Source organism: Camelus bactrianus, chromosome 11 (genome assembly GCF_048773025.1).
Source record: "Camelus bactrianus isolate YW-2024 breed Bactrian camel chromosome 11, ASM4877302v1, whole genome shotgun sequence".
Taxonomy (NCBI): domain Eukaryota; kingdom Metazoa; phylum Chordata; class Mammalia; order Artiodactyla; family Camelidae; genus Camelus; species Camelus bactrianus.
In genome coordinates, this window is record NC_133549.1 from 19,769,406 (window position 1) to 19,778,664 (window position 9,259).

The 9,259-nt window shown below is 49.9% G+C and overlaps 1 long non-coding RNA gene across 1 annotated transcript; it reads right to left on the reverse strand.

Moving 5' to 3' along the window:
• Nucleotides 1-334: 334 nt before the first annotated feature.
• On the reverse strand, nt 335-5,296 carry LOC141579248 (uncharacterized). Its single transcript, XR_012510402.1, has 2 exons — nt 3,919-5,296; nt 335-3,344 (listed from the first exon to the last, which is right to left on the reverse strand). It is a non-coding gene; the product is annotated as an uncharacterized LOC141579248 (long non-coding RNA).
• Nucleotides 5,297-9,259: the final 3,963 nt, after the last annotated feature.

Sequence of the window (9,259 nt, forward strand, 5' to 3'; positions counted from 1 at the left end):
ACTCCCCCAACTCAAACACCTTCCCCAAGTGAACTGAGGCTCCCATCTGGGCTCTGGACTTTCCTTTGTCACCAAACCCCCGGAAGACCCTTTGCCCCCCACCTCCCCACAACCCACCACCTCCAAGTGCCCTGACGGTCCTCCTGGACCCCTCACTTTCAGAAGTCTCTAAATGTATCCCTTTCCAACAGAATTAATAAAGAAAAATGAAGACCATTTTAAGATGCATTTTGTTTAACAAAAGATACATTTTGCTTCGAGTGTAGAGTTTAGATATAGATGCTGATCAAACTCCGGGCCAAATGAACGTAATTTTATCCCACTCACAACAATGTGTTCATTATTTTTTATTGATCAATAGAATTCAGGTTTCTATGAGATAGAAAACCACATCACCAATAAAATCGGAATAGCAGCTTTTAAAATTAGCCTTGTGAATAAATAGAAACATGCTGCCAAATAAAGAGCATTATTTTTGCTGTTCTGCTCTCCCGTGGGTGGCCCTGGTGACAGCATGGAACTTCAGCCTTCCTTCAGATTTGTAAGCCTCCAGATCCTTGCTCCTCACTCTTTGTTCGACATCAGACAACTGGCTATTTTTACACCAAGTTTCTTTCCTTTCATTTTTTTTTGGAGGGGCGATAGTGGGAGGGGGCTATAATTAAAGAAAATTAGCTGTGATGGTACAAGACGAGCTTTGCGATATAGTATTCCAGTAGCAATAAAAGATTTCTCCACTGAGAACAAGTTTCTATTCACCTAGAACTGATCTTATAATTCAAACACACACTGGCTGTGAAATCTCGCCAGCAAAGTCCTGATGTGCGATATCATCTTAAACGCAGGCGGTAGAAACTGGGGCGATATTGCTAATAACAGCGCTGCATTAATTAATTGCTGTAAAATTTGCGAAATAAAAAGAACATTGGGAACAAAGCGATATAATATTTACCAGTGCTGAAAATTAGAAATAAATATTCAACATGCCCTTTTTGAGTCGTACAAGCAAGCGGTTTTGAATAATTAGGCAGGACAAAGTCTTCCTCAGGAAAAGCTAATGATTTCTGCATTTGGCTGCTGGTGAGGAATTGAAGGATGGCTGATTTGAATCTTCCTTCAATCTCCCATCAATAAAACACAGACAAGGCAGAGGCAGAAGCTGATCTAGGGGAGGCATGCTTTTATAATTGCTTTTTACCCTCAGGCATTTGAAATCCAGAGGGTCAGGAGTCCTTGTGAGAAAGCGAGTGTAGCCAAGAGGCCCGGTCCAAACCCTGAGACAGAAATTAATTTGTTTGTGGGGCTCAGGTCTAATTTGAGGAAAGAGAACGCCGCCTGGCACTTTACAATATTATAACCTAATTAAAGACGGATCCATGTGAAATATTTATGCAAACTTTACCGAACCCAAAGATTTTAATCTCATTTGAGAGGTTAGCTGACTGGTGGGACCAAAAACAATTCTTAAAACAAGCTTCTGGACTGGGAATCCGGAAGGCAAACTATTCAAAAAAAAAAAATTGGTATTGCTAAATTTTAACTCGTTGCAGTAACTATTAGTCATTTTGATTAGGGGCACCTCGTCTCACGGGCGTTTCTGACTGCCGTTACAGGCTAAGTCCAGATGGTTTTATTCAAATATACCGTAACCTCTCTCTCTCTCTCTCTTTTTTTTTTTTTTTCCTTTTTCTACTCTACTCCATGATGAGAAATGGAAGTGAAAATTTGCATTTCTTAGGATTTTACATCTGCCAGTATAAGCCTAGCTGGGACTGGCTCAGCCTGGGGCCCCACCTTGGAGGCCCACCCCGGAGGCCTTTAGTAAGTGTGCAAGATAAGCCGGAAGTAAGCCACGTGGCCAGGAAAAAGGGTGAACAAAACCTAGTGTGACCGGAGCTCCGTGGTCTGGGGGTCTCTCCTTCCCTCAGTGTCTGGCCCATCATATTGCAAATGAGCATTTCTCTGGGCCTCCAGGTGAGGCTGTTAGATAAAGCCTTTCCGGGGCTGCCTTGGTCTCATTATTTTACCTAATTGGTGAAATAAGAAAGAGTAATAGGCAAATACTAGGGAAAAAGTAATGAGATGAAAATCTAAGTAAACATAGCGACAACACAAGCGTGCTTTCAAGCCCCTGTCACTTCCCCCGGCTGGAAGTACCGTGGTTCTCGTCTGGGCAGGACTTACTCCTCTGACGCTATTTCTGAGGCTGGCATCTGCCAGCACCTTCACGGACAAGATCCTGGTAGCCTAAGGCCCACCCGCCTGCCAGGCCAGCATGTACGGCGGACACCCATCTTCCCTAAGGTGGGGTTCGCGGGCTGCAGGTGGACCTGCCTGGCCAGGCTGGCCTGGGGCCTGACCCAGACGTGGAAGCAGCTGGCTGCCCTGGAGGAGGCCTGGCCTGTCTGAGGCTGGAGAGCCTAGGTACACCCCCAGGGGGCGCTTCCCCAGCAGGAGAGGCTCACACAGGCTCTGGGCGGCATCCCAAAACCAGGGGTTTCGTGGGCCAGGACCTCAGGGCTCATCCTGGATGGACTTTTTTTTTTTAATTTAAATTTTTTTAAATTTAGTAAAAAAGTATATATAATTTGCCAAATTAACCATTTTTGGTGTACAACACATGGCATTAATTGTATTTACAATATTGTGCAACCATAACCCCCTATCTATTTTCAAAGGTTTTCCATTACCCTAAACAGAAATTGTAACCATTAAGGAATAACTCCAAATTCCACCACCGCCACCATCCAGCCCCTGGTAGCCTCCAGTCTACTTTCTGTCTCTATGAATTCTGGGCATATCCGTTTGATGCCTCAAGTTTCTTCTTTCAGAGTTTTCTTACCAAGGAGAGGAAGGGAGGGTAGTTGAGAGGGTGCCCATCATGAAGGAGGTGGGGGCCGGTAGAGAAGGAGGGTGGAGGTGGGATAGCCAGGACCTAGGGGCACTCGAGGCCTCTGGAGGAAGGGGCTGCTTCCGGGCAGACGAGGAGCAAAAAGATAGACAAAGATTTCCAGCATCAAAGTCAAGCTGCAAAGGACCTGGTTAGGGGTCTAAAGGGTGAAGGAAGAGGCAATTCTCAAATGTGTCCATCTTGCCAGGACCACAGAAGTAGAAACTTCCAGTAAGGCACCATCCGAGCATCCCAGCTGAACCAGCAAGCGACCATCACCTGGCAGGTGAAGTGGTCAAGTCCGGAGAAGGTGGGAGGTCTGCCCCATGCCAGACTTCTAGCTCCTGGCCGGAGAAAACATTTTCTGGGTATTTCTGGTGACAGTTCAATGGGCCATGTCCTTCAGCGGGTGTCTCAGAGATTCAGTTTAACTCTGCGTAGGAGACTACAGGTTCTGAAAGCAAATGAGGAGAGCTTCTAAATAAAGATGGAATAAATGAATTCATTTCCATTAAGTTCACATTTAGAATCTGGGCAGGCAAGCACGGAGGGCCACCTGTGTCCATGTCCAGTCAGCACCTGCGTGACCTTTCTCAGCTTTAGAAGCACCTGACTCCTTCCTGCCCAGGGAAGTGCCACCCTTGTAATTAGGTGACACTTTCCAAGCCAAGTAGACTTTTTTGTTGGGCTCTGTATTGTGAAGCTGGATGTGTGAGAAAATGGCAATAATACGTCTTGTTTTAGAACTACATCTGACCCAATCTAAGGGTCCCCAGCGCCCCATAAAATGCTCGCCTCCTAAGGAAGAACTTAATGAAAGTCAGTCGTAAATCACCGTATTTAACATTTACATTTGTTTACTCTGCACCTGACTTAAAACTGTTGGTTGACCTTGGTTGACATGGGCTGAGATCGGTGCGGCTTACACCCAGGGCGCCAGCCAACAGCTCCCACCCCCACCTTGGGAGACCCCCACTCCCCCCTCCCCAGTCTGACTGGGGAGGGGAGAGTGGACTCTACTAGCAAACCTCAGTCTGAGCTTCCCACTCGCTTCTTCCCCGAGGGCAGATGGAATGGAGTCCAAGGACCAAAGCCAGACGGCCGCTCCATGCTTCCAACAGCAGCTCAAAGCAGGAGACTTAGGCAAAGCAAGCCAGTGCACCCGTGCCAAGTGCTTCCACATACATTCTGGAAACGGGGGGCACCTCCTGAGTTTTAATTCTCCGGGATGGTTCTTCTGACGACAGTCCTTCACACGTGAAAACACAGCACGGCTGCCTTAGAAGGAGAGGAAGGGGCACCAGTGACAATGCTGACAGCAACTGGCTTTGTTCGTCCATCAGTTCACCCCGTCGGGAAGTGTCCACTGGGGGCCCCTGAGGGCCAGGTCGTCTGGGCCACCCCCGAGCCTTCTCCCTGCCGGTGGAGGTAAACCTGCCCGTCAGTGTCCATACAATTTCCCTCCTGTCTTCAGTGGCACATCCTTTGAATGAGGGAACAAGAACAAAACGACTTCCGAACGTTATAGTTCTGGTCTCAAAAAACACAACTATTCTGATTAGTCATTTCAGGCCTATCTTTCATTTGAATCTGAAGGATGCTGTTTCGAATCACACCCTGAAGGGAGAAAACAAGGGGCCAACAGCCCTGAGGCACGGCTGAAGGAAGCTCAACCTGAGAGAGGTTTCAGGGATGCTGGCGGTGGGTTACAAGCCTCTCCAGGAGGGATGAGCCCCTCGCTGGGTGAATTTTCATTTTTCATCATTATTCCGTGCCTTCCATTGAAAATGCCCGTGTCCCAACTGCACTGACAACATGAGTTAGTACTATGATGTTCGGAGCGTCCATGAACCATGGTTTTCTTATTCCAGAAAAGTCGATCTACCTGCCTCCTCCTTCGAGAGGCTCCATCAGTCAATGAATTTGGGAAACGCAGGATTAAAGAAAATTTCCGGTGTCTTCCCTAGGACTTCCCAGGGCTCCCCGCACCCGCGTGCCCTGTCAGTCTCGGAGCGAGAGCTGGGTGAGCATCTCCCAGCGGGGCTCCCTCCGACCACGCGCTGTACGGTATGCCCCCTCAGCAAGGCGCTTCGATGCGTGTGACATCAGGGAGTCGCTGGCAGCGTGTCAGGGGGCCCCTCTCTGAGAGTGCAGTGTCGCCCTTTCACGGCCGGGAAGCGCTAGGCAGCTGCGTCCGCGGTGAGAGTGAGCCCGCCAGGAGGTTGGCGCTTGGTTCACATCAGCGCCGAGCCTTCTGGTTTTCACACGTCTCAGCTACTAAAGCTGGGCTCTGGGGCAGAAGTTAAAACGTGATATGGACACTCCAAAATGTGGTATCAGCAGCTGATAAAGCTTTCTGTGTTCATCAGTGCGGGAGCTGAAAGGAGAGATTCTGTTGCAAAGGAGTCTGTGTCCACGATCCTGGAAAAAATTACTCCAAAGCTGTGCTTACGTTCAACTTAGTGACTCCCCCTCATACTAACCATGTGATCAGAATTCAGAGAGGAGGCCAAAAGGAGGGGTGAGAAATAAGTGGAAAAATACATAAACAAGGAAAGCTGGGTGCCCCAGGAAAGGAGCTCTGTGCTGTCTTGAAGACTTTTTTTTTATGTAAAGTAATGTTGTTTATAGGACCATTTTCAAATAAGGAGCCCAATATAGGAATCAAAGATTTTTTTCTTGCTGTGTCCACTTGGGAGAACATATTCAGTAGCGCTACGGCTAAGGTTCTATTTAAAAAACGTGAACGTGCGGTCCAAATAACAGCCTGCTGTTCATTAAAACATAAATCACAGCCAGCTGCTGATCAGTGCCCATATCAGGCCTGGCAAACCTGTACATGAGACCTCAGGAAAAGGGAAAAAAAACCTTTCTCCTGCATCGATATGATCTGTATAACATATACAACGTTCACTTAAAGCCATCTGTACCAACACGAAAACTTGACTCTCTAGGAAGGGAATTAATCAATGCTGGTATTAAAATTACAATTTGATGTCAGAGATAGAGATTCATACTCTAAAAAAAATAATAATCAAAACTAAACAGAAATTCCTAGAGGAGAACTGCATATTTCCTGACTATTCAGACGCGATGAGATTTTTGGAAAAAATAGGACCGTGCACAAAGTGATTATTACACCAGGGCCGTAACATTTTACTAACACGGATCCGTAAGGTGACCCTGGAGATCAACAATAAAACACAATTTTAAAATGGGCTCAAACAGGCAAAAAGCTCCGGCATCCATGTTCCCTCGCCAAATAGCTTCCCGTCGGTTTTGCCGTTTCAGGGGACCTCTTCCCGGACGGTCCCAATCCGGAGTCCCTTCAGGATGAAATGCAAGCTGGTCAACTCCCAAGGTGTCACCTTCTTGATGGAGGAGAGGATGTTCCTGCCCCTTCACAACCGTCTTGGTGTCCATGCTGGCTCCCCCAGGCCCCCTCCTTGTCTGTAAAATGGAGGTAAATTAAATTGATTATGAACTAGGCAGGAGTTGAAACGCTTTGCCAAACTCGAGTGCCAGCTTGCCGAAGCCTTTGCCGGCTGCCTTCCTGGGGCGGGCTCGCTGGCCGTCTCCCTTAGCCGCCCTGGCCACTGCAGAATGTGTCTGCAAACGGCTTTGCAGATGGCCTCGTAGGTTTTACAGGAAATATTACTTAAACATTGAAAAGGATCACATTTCTCCTGTTAGGAATTACAAATCTGGATTTCATTTTCTCTCTCCTCTTTTTTCCCCCTCCAAACCCTGGGAAAAAATGTAACTGTTCTGTATGACATGCAGAAAGCATTTGGGAATTTTTTTTTTTTAATATGCCCCTAGCACCCGCTCAGATTCTCAGTCTTCCTATATATTTACACACATGCATATACAATATATTTACATACGATGTATAAATACACATAGACTCACAATCGTGTGATTTCATTTATAAGTGAACGTGATTGCACAGAAGGAAGAAACTCGTGAAAATTTAGAAGACTCTCTTCTCCTTTCTCCTTTTTTTTTTTTTAATCTGCTGTAGCATAAGAAAAAATTCATCACTCAGCTCACTTGGCTGACTAAAACATGAACTGCTTCTCTCTCACGGGCTTCTCTTTATGCATTTAATGCAGATGGATGAAGATCAGGGGAAGCCCCTATTGTTGAGAAAATGATTAGCATTGATAAACAATTAAACTAGTAGTGGGGAATGCGAGTTTGACAGAAGCTATCCTGTTTCACAGGCATTTTCCACACTCCTCGTGATGGGCAAATGAGAAGATGGCGAAATAAACATTCTGCAGGGAAAGTCAGTCCCCTGGTTTTTATTAAATGCCCACTTCCCAGTTGCAGAAAGCATTTCCCCAGAAGGGAGGTGCACCAACAGAGACGGAGCGCTGGCTGAACTCGGGAATGCCACAGAACAACAGGGATGGCTGTTCCCTCCCTGAGTGCCCAGGGACCTCCGGAGTTCCCCTCCTCCTGCCACGCTGCAGGTGGCCTCAGAGGGACCCGGGCCTGGCTGAGATGAGGGAGCGCCATGGTCTACACTCAGAGATCTGCTGCTACAGTTTGCATTTTCATGTTTCTCAAGTGAGCCCAGACAGGGAGACAGTGACCCAACCAGATAGCGACATCCTCCCCCACCACACAGGGTCGGGAGGCGTCCCTAAGTGAGGCTCCAGTCTGCACAGCAGCAGTGCTCTGTGCCCAGCTGCAAATACGGTGCTGGAGAAAGATGGGGTCAGTGCCAGCTTTTCATCAGACGTGCAGCCATTCCCTGAAACTTCAAGTCCCCGGCTCCGGCGATGCCCGGCGCCACCATGCCCGGGGCTATGGGGTGTTTGCTCTGCCTGGCTGGAGGCTTTTCCCTCTGGGTTGAAGCACAGTCAACCAGGCCCCAGGTGACAACCCAGGGCTGTGCTGGCTGCCTGAGCTCTGGCCCCCTGTCCCGCAGGATCTGGAGGCAGCTCTGGCAGCCACAGTGGGGCCCTGCCAGCCCCCTGTCCCGGCCACTGCCCAGCTCCACCGCCTCTCACCTCGGCTGCACAGATGCCTCTCCAGCTATCTGGAACCGCCTTCCTGTGTCTCCACCTCATTAATTCCCCCTCTCATTTCATACTTCCTCAGAAAACATCTCTTTTCTCTGCTGTCTCTCTTGCATCCTGGCTGAAATACTTGTTTGCCTTAGCAAGTGTACGGTCCTGGGAGGGCCCGTGAGATCCCAGAGCCCAGGGGAGCTGGAGGGCCTGGAACCCCGGAGCGGGCCTTTCCGGGAGGTCAGAGGCCTGGGCACTGCTGCCCCTGCCCGGCCTCCTGCACGGGGCACTCCCCGGCCGCGAGGGGCAGGTGGAACATGGCAGGAGCCCAGCAGGGCGCCCGCGGCTGACAGACCAGGCCTGGCAGCTGCACAGGAGGGTGAGCAGCCACCCCAGGGGCATGGCTCCGGCTGTGGGGAGCCCCTCCCGGCCCCCACTCCCGGCCCTGTTAGAGAGACAGATGGCGATCCCAGTGACAACCTCAGAAAGAGCTCCCTGAGGGCAGAGACCACTCCTGCGCCAGCCTGGCGCTCGGTCGAGATGCTGTGACAACACTCAGAAGAGGAGAAGCTTGACCCGGGGCCCGGGAGGCAGAGGAGTGGGGCGGGGACGGCCTGGAGTGGAGGCCCGGGGAAGCCGAGTCCCAGCGCCGGGGCCGTCGGGGCCCCGGCCCAGCAGGCCAGGCTCTCGGCCTGTCTCTCCTCGGGCAGCGGCCACCTCTCTAGAAACCCATTCCATGCCGACATCGTAAGCTGCTTCCTCTAGAATCAAGCAGCGCAGACATAAAATTGGGAAGATGCGATGCTTCCTGGGACTCTCGGCCGGGCCTGGGGAGGGGGCAGAACAGTATGGTCGCCCCAAATGCAAAAGGAAGTTGCACCCACTCCCACGCTGCCTCCCTACTGCCCTGCTGATGCCCTGACCCCGCCCCACAGCGGCCACTTGGACACCTGCCCCTCGGAAGGGACTGGCCCCAGGGAAGCCGTGGCCAGTTCCTGGGACTGTGGGTTGCCTGACCTACCTCATCGGAAATCCCAGGCCCTCCTAAGAGCAGTTCCTGCCTGGCAGGGACCGGCCTCCTGCAACATGGCCAAAGGACAGGTGATGCAGCCCAGAACCTCCTGGCACGTAGGGGAGAAACACACTGAGAAGCCAGACTCCAAGGCTGAAGCAATTAGAGGGGTCAAGTGAAAGATTGCTATTAGGAGTGAAATATTTGGGACTTTTTAAAAGAAAGTTAAAATGGTTACAATGATCCCAAACACTCAGTATCTTAAACGTGCCTTTGTTCACACGCGAAAACGAGAGACTTGGGAAAATGAGCTATGTCTGCACCTAAACCTGACAC